This window comes from Cibotium barometz, chromosome 10 (genome assembly GCF_041138505.1).
Source record: "Cibotium barometz isolate CiBa-2024 chromosome 10, ASM4113850v1, whole genome shotgun sequence".
Lineage (NCBI taxonomy): Eukaryota > Viridiplantae > Streptophyta > Polypodiopsida > Cyatheales > Cibotiaceae > Cibotium > Cibotium barometz.
Window position 1 is genome coordinate 53,854,546 of NC_141055.1, and position 17,683 is coordinate 53,872,228.

Consider the following 17,683-nt stretch of genomic DNA (forward strand, 5'->3'; position numbering starts at 1 on the left):
TATATTGCTTTCACACCAATGCAAAGGCTCATGGCTCCCTTTTCTATTATTGCCCTCATGCTCCACACACACTTCAATACAACCTCGAGTGGCCGCATACTTTTTGAGGACGCGCACACAAACAAAAACAATCGAATGGCTGACACCATCTCCAGCATAACACGCTCCGGACGAGCTGTGTCTCCAGAACTTCAACTTTGTCCCCGCAGATACACTCCCATCAAAACCAAAAGCCTGACTGCCGCATCCACGACGCCATACATCCCATATGTACACAGGCACTTAATCCCATGCATCTGGATTTGCATTTAATAGCCTCACATGCATGGTTTCACACCATAGACGTGCTGTGGCACGACATCCACCCCCTCTAAACCTGCACATCCTCTGGTATGTGCCACACAGGTCCTGGAATTCAGTGTCCACGCATTATTTGCACACCAACATTGGTATATGTACAAGCCTCAGCAATCACATCTGAATGGTTCTGCTTTCCCACCTGGATCAAATACCAACCGCTTTTGGCATATGTGCCATATCCTTTGCTCATATGAAGCCCTATCCTCACTTAGATTCTCTGCATATGCATAATTATCCTCATCATTCAAAGTGGGATGCTCTTCAAAATGATTTGCTTCAAAATTTTCCTCAGGCCATGTTTGACGCCTTTGCACCACATATTGTATGGCCACACCAAGTAACAACTGCATTAACAGCATGGAACACACACTTGGTAACATCCCATCCAAATCTACCTTGCCTGGATCCAGCTCACCCACTGACAAACATTCATTCTTCTCATCCAAAGACGGAAAAGCATCAACACATACAAAGTCCAGCAAGGCATCATCGAGAATAGCCTCCAGATCTGAACCAATCTCATTACAATCATTTGGCTTACATAACACCTGCTCATCCTCACTTGCAACCAACAGTTGACTAGCATCAAGCATAGAAGAGCCCAAAGCTGATGGGGATCTATTATATACCATGAAATCATCCAATGCATCATCTAGGATAGCATCCAATCCAGGATCAATCGCATTGAAGCCATTATCATCTTGCAATCCCACATATTGATTATCATGAACATTCATACCCCCATAACTATATCCATTTGGTTGCTCATATGCAGCCTCATGAGGCTCTGTGACCACACTTTGCATATCCTGCATGTTATCTCCCAGTATTTCTTGATACCTGTCTGCAGATGGGCTTAGATTTATGGGTCCCTCACCCGAGTACCCTTGAATCTGTATGTCATTGAACCCTGTATGATTCAAAAAGACAGATTCAATTTCCCTCTCCAAATCATCATCATAAACAGGCTTCCAAGCTCGAGTAATGATAGCATCTTCTTTTTGTCTTAGATCTTCAAACTCTGCAATCATGCTTTCAGCAAGAAGCATTGGTTCCTGCTGTTCTTCACACATATGATACGACACCTGAGGAATACCCTTCAAATGAGCACTTTCATCATGAGAATCCTCAAGTTTACACAGCTTACATGCTTCATAGCCCAAGAGGAAACTATTTGCGATGTCCTCTTCCTCGTGTGCTGGGTCTTGAGCACGTGTCCTGAAGCTCTCTGAATCAAGTGTCTCTTCAAGCATAGGCATACACACATCATTTGGTATGATCATAGGACCCTGTATGTCTGCACCCTCAAACAAGGAAGACAGATTATACTTGCAGAGTTCACCCATTGCATCTTTATGAGGCTGTAGCAAAGCATCCCTTTTTGCACTGTGAAGGCCTTGTTGCTCACTAATGGCTTTTTGCAGTCCCAATTTAGCATAAACAGCCTCCACAATCTCTGTATCAGCCTTGAATAGCAATTGATTGTCCTCCATAAGACATGCATCAACAACCGCTTCTAAATTTGCTCGGATTGTTGCTGGAACACTATCACAGCTCACATTATACGTGGAACTCGCATAAATAAGTGCATCTGCAAAATCACTCCATCGTTTGGAGTGATACTCTGCTAGTTCCAGCACTTCATCTTTTAAATCAGGACTTACAAGGTATGCAAAAGATGCAATCATCATATTTTCTGGAACCCCTTGATTCTTCATCTCTGTCTCGTAACACCTTAGATAGCTTTCTGGATCGTAACCATCAAATATATTGACCCTGTCATACACCAATTGCACTGCAATTTCCACCGCTTCCTGAATTAGCTTTTCTTCTTCAATCTTCCTGAACCGCTCTTCAAGCTCTTTCATCTCTGCATATAAATGCTCCATTTTGCTAGCCATCTCTACGTACTCTCACCCCAGCAGTTTCACGTCGGGTTCACCAAAGATGTCGTGACGTGGGCGGTGTCGCTGGGAAAGCGCGAGGCTTCTGGCTGTGAGAGTAAGTGGTTGAACTTCAAGGGACATCACCAGCAAAAGCTAGAACCATCATAAATTAAAGACTCAACCATACATGGGTAGTCAAAGCAAACGAAAGCCTCATGATCCAAGCCAAAATACTGGCATTAACATAGCTTGATTCATAAAACTCAATACATCAAGCCCCAGAAAAACATCTCATAGGTATATACATCCAAGATTCACGGCCAGCATTGGCACCATAGTTCATATCAAGACAAGGCTGACATCATCATAGCATGTCATAACATAGGACCTCAGCTTTATGAACCATCACATCATATTCACAATACTGAGCCTTCAAGGCTTATGCATTCACTTTGCATTCCTTGGATCATAGACACATCAACAATATTTGCCAAGAGTTAGATTCCAAGCTTCACACACATGTGCAGCCAACAAATGTTAAAACCCTTGTCATAATCATATTCCTTTGAGATTGCTTTCAACTCATCCCAACCAGACATTGGCATACTCAGCTCTTCGAGCCCTTACACTCATCAATCCTTTGCTTTCTCTCTCTATGGTATGCAGCGTGATTTCAGCAGTGTTTCCCCTTCATTCCCAGGCTGCAACTCTTTCATGCCCACGATCACACCAAAGTCTTCAATGGTTGCAGCACTTCTTCTCAGACACGACAGTGCGATGTACAGCTCTTCCCAAGCCCGATTTCTATCATGATGCACAATTGAGCTTCTTCTTGAATGGTACAGCAGCAGGTTCCTTCTCTCACAGTTCAAGCTACCTAACTTCCTTTAGAAAACCAGCAGTATCTCGGCTTCTTCTCTCTTTATCTCCTCTCCAAAACGCAAGCACAATAGCTTCCTCTCATACCTGTGAGCTTCGTCGACTCCCTTCCATGCCATCTAGCTTCCAGCGAGTCCCCAGCAGCTCCACACGGCCCGGCGGCTCTTCTCCTTTCCTATCTGCTGCAGCGCCTCTGCTAGGCGGCTCTTCTCTCACGTCGGCCCACCAGCAGCGCTCCCTCAGTTCTCTGCACTTGTAGACGATCACCGCCTCCCTGATCTTTCCCCCCCCCTTGTATATCTGCTGCTGCGCACCAGAGCCCTTTTGAACCTGTTCCCCCACACTCCCCTTTGTGTATGCTTTTGAGGCCTTTCTTCTTGCGCTGGCAGGCAGGCCCCCACTTCAAGGCAGCCTCCCTCTATGTATAGCTGCTGCTGCACTTCTTCAGGCCGTCACAAGGCAAGGCGGCTCTTCTTCGCCTCCACACCTGCTCGACCACGTTCTTCTTTTACACGGGAGGCCCCACCACCCACTGCAGCATGGCGCTCCCCCAGTTGCTCTTCCGACTCCCGATCACCCGGTTCTCTGCTCCTCCCTGCCGCTGTTTCCCAGAGCCCCCAGGCGACTTTCACGTGACCAAAGCGGCCGCCTCCCTCTGCAATCCAGGTGCGCCGACCAGCTTCCAGAAGCATTGGTTGGCAACCCCTCAACGCTCCACGCCAACATTACCAGCTGGCGACGTTCATCCTCCTTTTTATTTTTTTTCTTTATTTTGAAAAATGGCCACTATATTGCTTTCACACCAATGCAAAGGCTCATGGCTCCCTTTTCTATTATTGCCCTCATGCTCCACACACACTTCAATACAACCTCGAGTGGCCGCATACTTTTTGAGGACGCGCACACAAACAAAAACAATCGAATGGCTGACACCATCTCCAGCATAACACGCTCCGGACGAGCTGTGTCTCCAGAATTTCAACTTTGTCCCCGCAGATACACTCCCATCAAAACCAAAAGCCTGACTGCCGCATCCACGACGCCATACATCCCATATGTACACAGGCACTTAATCCCATGCATCTGGATTTGCATTTAATAGCCTCACATGCATGGTTTCACACCATAGACGTGCTGTGGCACGACAGCGTGTCCAGCTAGTCATAGTGTGTGGACATTAGCTAGGGTTAGTAGAGTGTGGACACAACTCATTGTGTGTTGTGTGGATTATGGATTAGTGCATTATGCTTTGTGTGAGAGTGGACATGGCTTCCCTCTATGGTTAGGGTTTGCAATATACATTAGGGTTTGCTCCTGTGTGTGTGTCTCCTCCTCCTCTACCGTTCTTTCAACATAGGCCACCTTGGCCCGGGTAGGCCTCTCATTAGTGTCAGCCCACAAGAAGTTCTAGATCAACTATTGCACCTGACCAATGCATGTTTGGAGAAGGCCCAACAAAAATTAATGTACTAGGAAGGACTTGGTTTGCCACCACCACTTAGCTGGCTAAGGAGAGCCTCACATAAATCTAGTATAAAAGCTTATTTCAAATGCTCAGAAGAGGAGGGGCGAGAGGTATTGCTTGTGTGATTATACATGCATGACTTTGGTCATGTGGTAATCACCACTAGCGTGATAAAGGAGGCATGATTGGTGATGGGGTAATCACCACTAGCGTGATAAAGGAGGCATGATTGGTGATGGGGTAATCACAGTCGTGATTCTATAGATTGCAAAATCATGATGTCAAATGAAATTGGTGGTGACGGTTATGGTTGTAAGATGCTGAACATGTGAGTAGAAGTAGATGTGGGCATAGACGAATGGAGATGAATGCCAAAAAACTCAACAAAGGAAAGATAAAGAAAGAAGAAGAAGAACACACCTATTTATAGCTAGTGGGATAAAAGAAACAGCTGTTGGGAGTTTAATTTAGGTGACACGTGGCACCATCTCATTGGTTTTAGAATGTGGGCTATGGTCACACCTACTATTATTGTGATTATCACTTTAACGATGGCCATGATCACATCGATGAATCACAGTGGCAATCACATCAGAGGTGAGAAGCATCAAAATAATGTAATTCAAGTAGCCAGACATCTTGAGAGCTCATTATAGTTTAGTTTGGGCTCCTTTTTCGTGGCGTGATTTTGCAAACTTCAGAATCACAACCGTGATTCATTCAAAATCATGGTGGTGATGACAAGAAAATGAGTTTATGGTCATATTAGGGTGTCCAGAGTGGATCATGCGTGATGCATAGTAGGAGTCATTTATGGCTTCCAAGGTGAATTCAAGAAAATCTTGTGTGATGTGATTTTGGTGATCTGAAATCTAATTGGGTTTGACACCTCAAATGACACTATAGAAGGGGTAATTTTTGTGTTGGTAAGATTTTGAGTGTCATGATTATGTAATAACGACTATTGAGGGACTGTGATTGTGTAGAATTCATAATCACGGTTGGGCATAAGAGATTTTGAGATTTAAGGGATGGAAAGAGTATTGATAGATATGCTAATCATTTAATTGTGCAACCAACCAAGAGGGATGGGAAGGAAAGAAGGTGAGAAAAAGAGCAATATGACCTAAATATATTTGACTTACCCGAAAATGATGCATATATGTTTATATATTTAAGAACAACATTGAACATTAGGCAAAATATGGACTCTCATTTTTGCCCCTTAAGGATTTCCACACCTCCTCTCTCTAGAAAAATGGGCTCATGGTGAAATTTTTGCAAATCAACTCAAAAGTGAGCAGAGTTTGGACATTTAGAATCTACTCTTTTAGACCTTTCCAATGATATATAGCATGATAAGCAATTTTGAATATTCAAGAAGTCCCCAAATTGGTGATGATGTGGCATGTAACATACCATGTCATCACCAATTTGGGGACTTCTTTAATAATCAAAATTTTCCATCATATCATATATCATTGGAAAGGTCTTGTGATGATGAGTAGATTCCAAATGTGCAATCTCTGCCAACTTTTTGATTTAATTTGTAAAAATTTCACCATGAGCCCATTTCTCTAGAGAGGGGAGGTGTGGAAATCCTTAAGGGGCAAAAATGAGAGTCCATATTTCACCTAATGAAAGTTAGTTTGTAGAGGAAAAGCATGATGTCCTACCTGGTGATGGTTGTGGTCATGGATATGCTGCATGCGTAAATAAAAGCAGGTGCAAACATAGATGAATGGAGATGAATGCCAAAAAACTCAAAAATAAGAAAGATAAAGAAAAAAGAGATATTTTGGGAAAAGTAAAGAGGTGGAGAGAATCAAGGATGAGGTGTCCCCCAGATGTAGGGGAGGTGGCACAAATCAAGGAGAAATCAGTGGGATTAGATGCTTGGCATCTTGTGGATGTAAACACTATAAATTGAGATTATTGGCCTAATGAGTATTTGCTAGTTTTTGAGTATCCATGCCTTCATTAAGCTATCAGTTAATTGCTCACTAATCTCATCTTAATCATCATCTAATCACTTGCTAATGATGTTGATTCTTGCATTTGGTCCACCTTAGTTCATCATCTTGCTTGCATTTTAACTGAGGCACTAGTCGCGGGCTACCAAGTAAGAGGGAAACTTGGTACAAGGTCCAGGTATGCTAGAATTATTCACTTGAGGGGAGGTGTTGAAATATGTAAGTGAATGGGTGTGTGTGGGAACATGCCCTTAGCTAGAGATCGTACAAGGGGGAGAATGTAATTGAGTGGGTAGTAGTGAAATGGTGAGAAGAATCTACTGATGAGAGAATCAAGGGTAGCATGGGGTGTGGAAAGATCGAGAGGTGGTTGAATTCAATTTGGTCCTTATTTGACAAGTGTGGAGGTCGAGTGTTGGTTGCAGTAGGAGGATAAAATACCTTAGCGAATTTGGTGTGCGGACCTCGTGAGTCTCTGGCAGACTTTGTGTCAGTGTTGGCATCGAGTTGTTTGATGTGAATGAGGGATTTGGGCTTGGCCATTTGTAGAATAGGCATAGGAGGATGAGGAGGCACATGAGGGGAAAAATCATCATTTGTCAACAACATGTTGGCAAATGGATCTTCCTCAGCCTAGAGCGATTATGGGGGCTCCTGCCTGACCTGGTGTGGAAGTTTAGGTTCAATGGGGGATGATGCTCACTCTAGTATGGTGTCAAAGTTCACGAAAATGGGTGGCGGTTCAAGTTGAGCCTGGTATTTCTCTACTAGTTCTTGGGCCTCCTGAAGACATTGCTTCCCAAGGATGGCATTGGGATATGTGGCCAGTCGTTTTTCTTGTTTGGTGAGTTTTTGGTGGGGTGCATGGGGGAGGGGCAGTTTAGCACGACTATCGTCTCTGTTGAGCCCATGCGAATGCTAACCCGATCATCATCATGGGCAACATGCTTAGAGTGTTGTTTCTTTTGGGATGTGGCCTTCTTTAGCTTGGCCTACAACCGTGTGACGACATTCAATGGGACAATGGATATCTTCCCATGTTGAACACTCAACACGTCTAGGGACGGCATGCCTTCGATTGTGGAATGAGAAACTGATTGCAAAAGGAAATCCTTATAGTAATGGTTGATTCTACAACCATGACATTGTGGTTGCGTTGATAGACGTTTCTTTTGAGGGTAGTCCACCACTCTATGGGGTTCATGGTAGAGGAAACACAGAAGAGGTGGTTGCTCTGCAAGTGCACCTATAGTGTGCACAAGTGGTTTAGGGTCCATGTGAGGCACCGACACAGGGAGATAAGGTGGTAGGGGTGTCTCAACGATGGTGGAGCGCATGGGCTCCACACGTTTAGCTATGGACCTGTTGGGATCTTTCCATAAGCAATGGGGTTTTCTTCTCGAGGTTTTCTTGAAGAGGAAATGGTTGGACTAGAAAGATGGGCATAGAAGGTTGTGGTGGTGCTTTATGTGAGTAGTTAGCTTGGGGTGGTGCCAAAGGTAAGGTTTGGGGCCCGGGAGGAGAGGAAGGTAACATTACCAAAATGAGCTTTTGGTTGTTATTAGTGTGGTGGCCAATTGCATGGAATAGCTTTCTTGCATGTTCTCATTGAGAAAGATCTCCCATTTGCAAGCCTGGCAAAGGTGGAGGGATCCTTGACCAACATGTGGTCACGTGAAGCCTTGGATTGTGCAAGCCTAAGAGAAAACGGTCCATTAATTGCTTATCACTCCTCTCTTCGCAACACGAATCAAGGTACTTGATGTCTGTGATGTAGTCGCGTAATGTTTCCTTTGATTTTTGTTCCGATTAGAATAGTTAGATGATCGGGCTTCATTTGGGCCAGGAGGGTGCAAAGCCAAGTATGAAGGCCTCTCTCACCGCTTTTATGCCAAGGGTCCAAGGATTGGAACCGGTGCATGGCCTTGCCTTCAAAAAGGAGATGGACTTTGGTTGCATCATCAAAATTTTCAAATGCCTCATAGATTTGGTTGAAGACCTCGATGTGGTATACGGGGTCTCCAACACCATGGAATTTAGGTAGAAGTTTGAAAACTTTCACCCACAGGTTTTGTCTGTGATGTTTGTGGGTGCAAGTGTTGTGACACTCCTAGGCTTCCTATAGCTTGTGCTAAGCTCGGAATGTCAAGTTGTGGGGAGGTGGTGCAAGGGTGGGGGGTGAGAACAGCTCTGTGGTGGATAGAGAAGAAGGTACGTGAGTATGCGTGGGGCGTCTATCCATGCCAAGGTGCATGTATGGAGGGTCCCCACTAGATGAGGGCTCTTCAAAAATCATTTTGCCTTCAACGGCCAAACGTGTGTGGCATAGCGACTGCATGTGAATGTGCAATTGAGGCCGGGGTGCTGCTGAATGGAATGGAGGCATTGGGGGCATGTAACCATGACCCAAGGGTGTCCATGGTGTGCATTGAGATGTTGGGACACTTTGACGGTGCGCTCAATTTAAAGAGGAGGAACCGTACACAATGGCATCGCGCTTGTGAATTTTGTGTGTGGGCATCTAGTCGCTAGGTCTAGAATTTTTCCTTATCTTTGATTTTTTTTTATTTTTTATTTTAAAAAAAACTTGGTTTGTTTTTTTAAGTAATAAGTGAAAATAGAGAGAGTAAGAAAAACTAATCAACAAAGAGAAGAAAGGGGAAGATTAAAATAAAGAAAAGAAGAGGAAAGAAGGAAGAATGAGAAGAAGTAAAGAGCTAGAGAAACCAAAAAATAAAATAAAACATAAAAGAGAAAGGAGAAAAAGAATTAAAATAATATAAGAAGAGATAAAAAAAAGAAAAAAGAAAAAAAGATGAAAGAGAGAAAGAAAATACAAATAACATAATGTAGAAAAATTGAGAACAAGGATAAATAAGGAAAAAGAAAGAAGAGGAAAGAGGAAAGGAAATAAGAGAAAAAAAGGAGATAGGTAAAAGCAAAATGGAGAATAAGAAAAATAAGATCAAAGAGAAGTAAAAATAAAAAGAAAATAAAGAAAAAGTAAAGTAATTAAAATAAAATAAAATAAAGAAGAGGTACAATGGAAAAGAATATAGAGAGTAAAGATAAAGTAAGGAAAGAAAAGAAAAAATAAATTAAAAAAAACGAACGAGTAAAATTAAGATAAGGAAAAAGAAAAATACAACAAAGTAAAAGTTAAAAAAATAAAGGAAAAGTTAAAGAAAAAAGAAAGAATAAAAAAAAGAAAATTAAAAATAAAAAGAAATGCAGTCTTAAAAAAGGAAGGAAAGAAAAAAAGAAAGTAAAAGAAAAGAAAAGGTTTTAAAAAAGGAAGAAAAGGAAAGAAAAAGAAAAGTAATTATTTATATTTGTATGCATAAAAGAAATTCTTTCATGTTAAAAGAGTGATTTTCATCATAAATGATTTTTATGATGATAAAAGTGTGACTTTCATCAGAATTGGATTTTATGCATAATTTGATGCATATAGAATTTTTATAATTAAATAAGGGTTCTCTTTAATCCTCTGTTTGATTTTCGCAAAAATTGGGAAAATGAATAAGTAGATAATCTGTGAGAGGAAATTCTACCGTTTCATATTCACTAAGATGGTAATGAGAAAATTCAAATAAACTATTGAAGTCGGAGATCGAGATAAATGATTATTTTATTCCTCTAGGAATTTATGTTTAGTTTAGAAATCTGTAAAGCAAATATTCAATGAACGAAATTTGGAAAAAGAGAAATTGAAATATTACCTTTCAAGAAAGATAGTTTAGGAAGAACCTTTCCAAACCCAAACTCTGATTCAGACTATTGACCGAGACCTAATTCCTTCATCAATTTTGATCAATGACGATGTGCCCAGTTCAGGAAAAAATGCACTCAAATAACCCACCGAATCTGAAACTAAGTTGAGACCTTTGATTTTGATCTGAGGATCAAGATTACAGAATTCGAAGAATTCTGCTTGGGAATCCAGCTTGGGAATCCAGACCTGTTATCTAGAAGTATTGGGATACAGAATTAAGAAAAACCATTGTATTGAAAAACAAAATTTAAACTGAAAACTTGCATAGAAACCCTGTTTTCTTAAAGGACTGTCTTACGCCAGAATGCTAGAGGGAGCATTTGGCATATGTGTTTATCTAAGGGAAGTTCAGTTGCAACAGCTGGCGGGGAGTGTTCAAGGGATAGCTCATGCTGCAAAAACTTGCCCAAGTCTTGACTAGCCTGAGTATGGTGAAAAATGGTGTGCTTCTGGTACGATGGGCGAGGGCGGACGGAAGCGGTCCCTGAGTGAAGTACCAGGACACCTAAGGAGGATCCTGGAGGGTTCTAACCAGGCGATGCACGGGCTCGCGATGCTTAGGACACCCATGGGTATGTCGTGGAAGATATATATGAATGTTGACAAAATGATTATTGTAATCTGTTACTGGATCTCGTTTGCTGACCAGCCGGTCCCAACGGAGAGTCCAGAGTGGTACTCTTTTTGTGAAACAAGGGATTGAATGGAAATTTTGAGTTATGAAATCTGTGACCATATCTATTTTATCAATGGATTATTTTTATATTAAAGTTTTAAAGAGGAGTGTGTGCGTACCTGTTTTCTAAAGCTAAAGTTAAGAAAGGCATTCAATTATGGGTGGGTGAGTACTTGTTTGTTTCTACCAATTCCAGTGGTAGGGTGGTGGCTAACCCATGGGCCGGATGGGGTAAGGCTGGAATCAGTGGAGTTTTAATAATCAAACTAAAAAAATCTTAGAATTACGCTAGGATTCGAGTAGTTAGTTAATTCCCTGATAAATTTCTCAATTGAGTGGATCAACGGCTGTGCCTGATCTTGATTAGGAAAAAAGCATTAAATTGCTCAGATGATCAAATTATATCAGCGATAGTTTCCTTCTATTTGGTTTATTCAGGTGAAGGATAGTTTAGTTTTTGATCTCGTTAAAAAAATTTGTTAAGAAAATTCAAAAAGGTGGAATCGTCCCCGCTTTTTGGGCATGGGAAATTTTCTCAGTTTCGGTTTTCGGAGTGACCACCAGCCTAGTCTCGTGCCCGAACATTTGTGGGCGAGGCCCCGAGTGAGAAACCCTGCCCCTTGCATGAGGGGGCTAGTTCAGTAATACCGGGAGTCCGGTGCACGAAGGGGACAGAGGGACCTCACAGTTGGTATCAGAGCAGGTTGAAAGATAATAAGGATAAATAAATTCTTATCAAAAATTGATAAAAACTCAGAAAAAACATTTTTCATAATGTATTTTCATTTTGTAAGCTTCTTTAATGAAGAATTTTTAATCAAAGAAATTGTTTTTATAGATGGAAGTTCCCTATTTATCTGGTATTCCCTACCTCACCCAGTCTCAAGATATGAGTGCATTCGCCTTCGAGCATCTCATTTCTTCCGCTTCAACTCGAACAAGCCTAGCAAGACTCGCATGCCATTTCGAGGATTTATATTTTCCTAACCCAGCGGAGAGACAACAGCATAAGTGGTTTGCAGGGCAGTATGTCCACGCCTCTTGCGACCGCCGTGCAATGCTGTGGCAGAACCTCTCATTGGCAATGATTTTGTTAAAGCTGAAAATGGTGCATGGCGTCATTCTATATCATTCAACGCCTCAGAATTTTAGACTTTCATGCCAAGTCTACAGACTCCTTAGTTGTTTTATTCCAAAGGAGAAAATAATAGCTCCCTTGTCAGTAAGTGAACGTTTGTATCAGGGCATGGCTATGGCCCAATACCGTCGTCTTATGCGACTCCCGAGGAGATTTTGAATTCTAGAGCCGAGATGCTCTATGTACATATTGCAACTTTTATATAAATAAAGAAATGTTTTGTGGAGAAAAATTCCATGTTGTATAAGTGATTGTTTATGGACGACCTGATAAAGAAAAATCTGTTATCGAACATATGACAATGATCTCCAATAAGATCATTGTCTTGTTTAAGAAATTGTTTCCTGAAACTCATAAGTCATAGGATCTCGTGGATGATATCAAAATAAAAATTCAATAATATATAAATTTTTGGCCAAATCATGAGACGAGAAAACCGTGGCCGTCAGCCAGACCCTCTCTCTGAAGATGACAAGCTTGACCCTGATGTTTGCAAGGCTCTTCATAGGACTCAGCCAGGACCCTTCAAAGGAGAAGGAGAGAACCTAGGCTAGGTTGGGTGGAAGCCATGGAAGAATATTTTGATGTCACAAGCTACAATGAGCGGAGCAAAATGGCTCTTGCCAGGCTAAAAATAGTGGAAACAGCCAGGGTAGCATGGAGGAACCACTGTGACACCAACCGTCTGGAAAGAAATACTCAGTCCTGGAACGACCTAAAAACCTATTTGAGAAAGAGATTTTGTCCCCCTGGATTTTTGGAAATCAAAATGAACGAATTCTTAGAGCTAAAGCAAGGGAGCAAAACCATCGAGGAATATCACTAGGCCTTTGCTCTTCTACTCAAATATTCACCACCTCTAGATGAAGAACAACTCATGGCCAGGTTCATTCGGGGAATGAACGAACCCTTGGACACACTGGTCCAAAATGCCAAGCTAGTGTCCATGGCTGAAGCTATAAGAATGGAAAAGGATTTTGCCAAAGCCTTTGTAGAAAAGGTCCCGCTGAAGCCTGCACCCTCTAACTTAAAAGATTCCAAACCCAGGGAAGTACTTCAAACTTTCCACCCCCAAAGAGGCAGCAAGGCCTGAATCCGAATCAAGATGCATGAAGATTCCGAAGTGAAGGAAGATCATTCCCCCAGAATACTTTCTCAAGAGCCCCACCTCTTTCAAAAAATCAGAGAGATGAGCTCAGAAGTGAAAACCGATGTTTTGGATGCCAAGGTTTAGGTCACCAGCTGAAAGACTGCCCGACTCCTGCCATGTCAAGGGGACAGGGAAGTCAAGGACCCCGAGTACAGAGACCAACTCCTTCATACCAATCTAATCAGGAACCGTCGTCTCGCCCAAGCTAGGGAAACCCCAGAAGAACTCCAGCTCAGCCATCTTCCTCTGTCCAGAGTAACCTTAGAACTCCTTCGCAGAACTGGGGCAACCAAAGAGAAAGAGGTCCGCCTCAGACTGCAGCAGCCAGAGCAATCACAATTTTAGATGTAGTAGAAGAGAAAAGAGGGTAGATCTATGCTGCAATTGAAAACCAAGGGCCTAACCGTCAGTTCTCAATCATCCATACTCCGACAGAGTATCAAGGTAAACCTTTTAAGCTTTTGATTGATTCAGGCAATTCTCATTCATTCATTTCCCCTAGATGCTTGCATAAGCTAGTCTTAGATCAGAAATCAAGGAAACCTATGCAAGTTGAATTGGCAAGTGGGAAGATTCTTTTCACTCACCTTGAAACAGAATGTATTCAGTTCAACCTAGATGGGAGTTTAATTGAGTGTCAATTCAGAGTTATACATTTGGGAGTTTTTGACGGGATCCTTGGAATGGATTGGCTCCACAAAAATCAAGCTAACATTCACTGTCATAATGGAAGCATTTCCTTCCGTGACCTTCACGGAAACAAGGTTCAAGGAGCCGAAAATTCAAGATCCCTAAGTCTGCAGTTAGTAAAGGCTTCTAAGTTACTAAAAGGACTTAGAAAGAAGCAGCGCATTTATCTTGTCAAAATGAATCCGATAGAGTCAAAGTTAAAAGCTAAAGAACCTGAATGGTTAAGTGATTATGATGATTTATTCCCAACAGAATTAATAGAGATGCCTCCAATTCGAGAAGTAGATCATGTGATAGAATTGATCCCAGGAGCTCAGCCAGTAGCCCTACGCACATACAAAATGCCATCAAACTCAAGGAACAGCTTAGACAGCTGTTAGAACAAGGGTTTGTAAGACCCAGTGTTTCACCTTGGGGTGCGCCAGTTCTCTTCCAAAAAAAAAGATGGAACGCTTAGACTCTGTGTGGACTATAGAGGTCTAAATCAGCTGACAGTTAAGAATAAGTATCCTATTCCCAGAATTGATGAGCTTCTGGACAAGTGGAGCCCAAATCTTCACAAAGATAGATCTCAAATCAGGGTATTACCAGATCAGGATTAATGAGTAAGATATCCTTAAGACAGCCATCAATACTCGGTATGGGCATTATGAATTCACTGTCATGCCGTTTGGATTGACAAATGCCCCACCTACATTCAATCGCTTAATGCAAGACATTCTCAGAGAATACTTGGATGATTTTGTTCTTGATTTCTTTGATGATATTCTGATTTACTCAAAGAATGCAGCTAACCATGAAGCTCATATAAGAAAAGTTCTTGAGATTCTAAGGAAGCACCAACTCTTTGCAAAAAAGAGCAAATGCACTTTTTCTACCGACCATGTTGAAAACTTGGGCTTTTTGGTATCCAAAGATGGAATTCTCTAGATTCCACAAAAGTCCAAGCAGTCATAGATTGGCCTGAACCAAAGACAGTAAAAGAAGTCAGAGGATTCTTGGGATTGACTGGTTTTGGTATAGAATTTTTATACCAAAGTATGCTCTCATAGCTTCCCCCCTGACTAATCTTCTCAAGAAGAATATTCCGTTTCAATGGTCTGCCAGGTGCCAGAGTGCCTTTGATAAGCTGAAGACTGCCTTGGTAACCAATCTCATTCTGAAGCTACCAGATTTCTCTCTACCCTTTGAGGTAGTAACTGATGCAAGTGGTTTTGCCCTGGGAGGTGCACTCATGCACGAAGGTCATGCAGTGGCCTATGAATCCCGAAAACTCAGAACGCATGAGAGGAATTATGTTGTCCATGACCTCGAACTACTTTCAGTAGTATATGCCCTAAAGTTGTGGAGACATTACCTAAGATTCACTTTGATGACAGATCATCAAGGCTTAAAGTGGATCTTCACTTAGAAGGATCTCAACATGCGCTAGAGAAGGTAGATGCAGACCCTGCAGGAATTTGATTTTGAAATCAAGTACCACCCAGGAAAAGAAAATGTGGTAGCAGATGCCCTCAGTAGAAAAGCCTCCTTGCTTGCAATTACTGTAGTATCAAATCCTTTGATTATTGAAGCAAGAGAGAAGATCATGCAAGATAGATTCTTGGCCCTATTGCTACCCTACTTATGCAGGGGGAAAGCAAAACTCCACAAGAGTTAAACAAAGTTCAAGGGCACAGCCTGGATGATGGAATTATGTATTATAATCGCAGGCTATGCATTCCCAATGATGAGGGAACCAAGGATCAAATTCTGAATGAAGCCCATGACAGCCTTATAGCAGGACATCCAGGTTTCAACAAAACCTACATGTCTGTAAAGAAAAGCTTCTTTTGGCCTGGTCTAAAAAAGGATGTACGGAATCATGTATGTCAATGTCTGACATGCCAGAAAGTCACAGCTGAAAGAGTAAAAATGCCTGGGAAGTTACATCCATTGGACATCCCCCAGATGAAGTGGGAATGTATCAGTATGGATTTTACTACTGGATTACCTTCAGTGCAATCAGGTTACAACTCCATTTTCGTGGTAGTTGACAGACTAACCAAAGTTGCCCATCTGATTCCAGTAAAAGAAAACTACATTGCAGTGGATGTGGCCAGAGTGTTCCTCAAAGAAATCTTCAGATTACATGGCCTACCCAGGAGAATAGTAAGTGATCGAGATCCCAAGTTTACTTCAAGGTTCTGGACTACATTTTTCGAAGCCGTGGGAACTTTCTTGGATCTCAGCACAGCTTATCACCCTGAGACCGATGGTCAAACTAAAAGGGTTAACCAAGTAATCGAAGATATACTTCGGTCATGCTGGCAGGGAACCCAAGAAGTGGCTACTATCTGCACCTAGTCGAGTTCGCCTACAATGCTTCTTATCACACCGAAGTATCGGGATGAGCCCTTTTAAAGCTCTATATCGACAAGATTGCTTAACTCCATTAACTTGGTCCGACCCATTAATTAGGGTCGAGATGTCCAGATAGATGCTTGACGACATGGAGCAGCCAGAGATGCAGTCAATTCGTAAAGATATTAAAGCTGCCCAGGATCGACAGAAGCAGTATGCAAATAAGAAGAGGACAGACAGAAAGTTTAAAGAAGCAAATATGGTCTTCATTAGAGTACGGCCCAAAATGTGAGTTCCCTGTTCCCACCGAGCAACGGATTCGGGTTACTAGCAGCGGAAGTAGCACTTCTCGCGCGGGGCAGGGACCCACACTCGGGGCCTCGCCCACGGATATCCGGACAAGAGACTAATCCGTCGGTTTGTCCAAAACCGAAACTGGAAAAACTTCCTTTACCCGGAAAGCATGGGCGATTCCACCAGGATAACTCTTTACTCTAACGTAGTCAAGATCATTACGGATCAACTGATATGACTGCACCTTTAACGGTACTTGGTCAAATCAAGGAAGAAACTTGCACTTGGATCATTGGGATCAACGCTTTTTTCCCCATCAAGAGGCACAGCCGTTGATTCCTATCCATAGAACAATTTCTATCCGGGATTTACTTTATCTATCGTAATAATAGAAATTAAATCTCGATTTACGGATCCATCAGTCCAGCCTAACCCCATCCGATCCCATGGGTTAGCCAACCGCCCAACCACTGTAGTGATGGGATCCAATTTGGAATTTGGTTAGGTTTTGTCCCGGGTACCAAGGAAAAGAGTTCCAAGGCCCCCTAGCCGGAATTTCATGCAAACATAAAACTAGCCACACCACTTACACACCCAATATGAAAATTGCCTTTTTCTTAGCATCAGCTAACTTTAAAACAATCCTTTAATGAAACCATAGTACCACTGATCACAATCTCCCAATTTATCCAGTTGATTCATAATTTCCCATCATTCCTTCATCAGAGTATCTATGGCATCATTGGCAACTAGAACGCTCACCACCTGTCCACACAGGGGCCGTTTCAATAGTTCCTAGCCCATAATACTCAACAATATAATCACTTATCAAGATGGACTCTCGTTGAAGATCAGCAAGATCAACCAACAGATCCATATAAAAGAGCCATGGACTCATCCGTTGAGGACCAGCAAGGTCAATCAACCAGATCCATGCCCAGTTCCAGAAAACAACTCTTACTCCTTGTTCCAAAATCTTCCTCGACGCACGCGTGGGTATCCTAGGCGACCCAGAGCCCGAGCACCGTATGGTCAGCACCCTCTAGGATCCTTC